Genomic DNA, 1,551 nt, shown 5'->3' with positions numbered 1-1,551 from the left:
CAGTATCCTCTATATCAACTTTCATTAGTTTAGCAATTAACTCCTTTTGATGCAAGGAAACTCTGATGCTTCTCAAGTAGCCTGGGATAGGGGTTTTACCCCTAACTTACCTCTAAGATACTCATAAGCATCTTTAAGTAGTGGTTTAGTGAAGATATCAGAAATATGTTCATTTAAGTGAATGTATTCCATCTTCACTTGCTTGTCTTCTACTAGCTCTCTGACATAGTGATACTTGATTGCAATGTGCTTGGTTTTAGCATGCATTATAGGGTTCTTTGATATGTTGATAGCCTTGTATTATCACAATACAATATCACTAGCTTAGTAATCTCCTCTTTCATTCCTTTCAATAAATGTTTGAGCCACACAATGTTTGTGTAATTGATAGTTGATGCTACATATTCTACTTCTGTTGTAGACTGTGAGGTACATGTTTCTTTCTTTCTAGTATAGATAAAAAGTCTATTTCTTAAGAAGAGTGCTCCTCCAATAGTGTTTTTTCTATCATCAATGTTTCCTCTCCAATCTGCATTAATGTAGGCATTCAACTCAAACTTATCATTTCTCTTGTAGTAAAAACCAAAATCATCTATCCCTTTAAGATACCTCATTATCCTCTTCATTGCCATGAGATGATTTTCTCTAGTATTAACAAAAAATATTGCCACTATCCCAACTGCTAATGCAATATCTGGTCTACTATGTACAACATATTGTAACTTTCCACTCATGAATTTATATATTGTCTAATTGACTTTAGCAGACTCATCGTTCTTGGATAGCTTGTGTCTTGTTTCCATTGGTGTGCTTATAGGTTTGGAATCCTCTAGACCAAATTTCTTGAGTAGCTTTTTGATATATTTTGATTGGGTCACAAATATACCATGTTTTAATTGATGTACTTGTAATCCAACAAAGAACTTTATCGCTCCAAACATTGACATCTAAAATTCATGCTTCATCTTATCAACAAAATCTTTTCTTAGAACTTCATTTCCTCCAAAAATTATATCATCCACAAAGATTTCTAATATCAAGATATCCTTACCTTCTTCTGACTTAATGTACATGTTGCTATTGTCGTCTATTCTTTCAAAGCGTATCTTCACAAAATACTTGAAATGAAGTCTCTCATACTAGGCTCTAGGAGCTTGCTTCAAACCATATAGAGCTTTATGAAGTTTGTAAACCTTATCTTTGTTATGTTTATCAACAAAACCTTCTGGTTTCTCTATGTAGACTTCCTTCTCTAGTATACCATTCAGAAATGTTGACTTTACATCCATTTGGTAGACTTTGAAACCTTTATAGGCAGCATATTCAAGTAAGGTCCTCACTCCTTCCATCCTTAAAACAAGGGAAAATGTTTCACCGTAGTTCAATCCTTCTTCTTGTGCATATCCTTTGTAGACTAATCTAGCTTTGTTCCTTGTGATCTCACCATTTTTATCTAACTTATTTTTGAACACCCAGTTGGTTCCAATCACATTTTTATCTGCTAGTCTTGGAACTAAGGTCCAAATCTTATTCTTCTTAATTTTCTCTATC

This window comes from Cupressus sempervirens, chromosome 9, assembly GCF_028749045.1.
Source record: "Cupressus sempervirens isolate cs-2001-9-10 chromosome 9, ASM2874904v1, whole genome shotgun sequence".
Lineage (NCBI taxonomy): Eukaryota > Viridiplantae > Streptophyta > Pinopsida > Cupressales > Cupressaceae > Cupressus > Cupressus sempervirens.
This window is presented reverse-complemented; position numbering follows the sequence as displayed.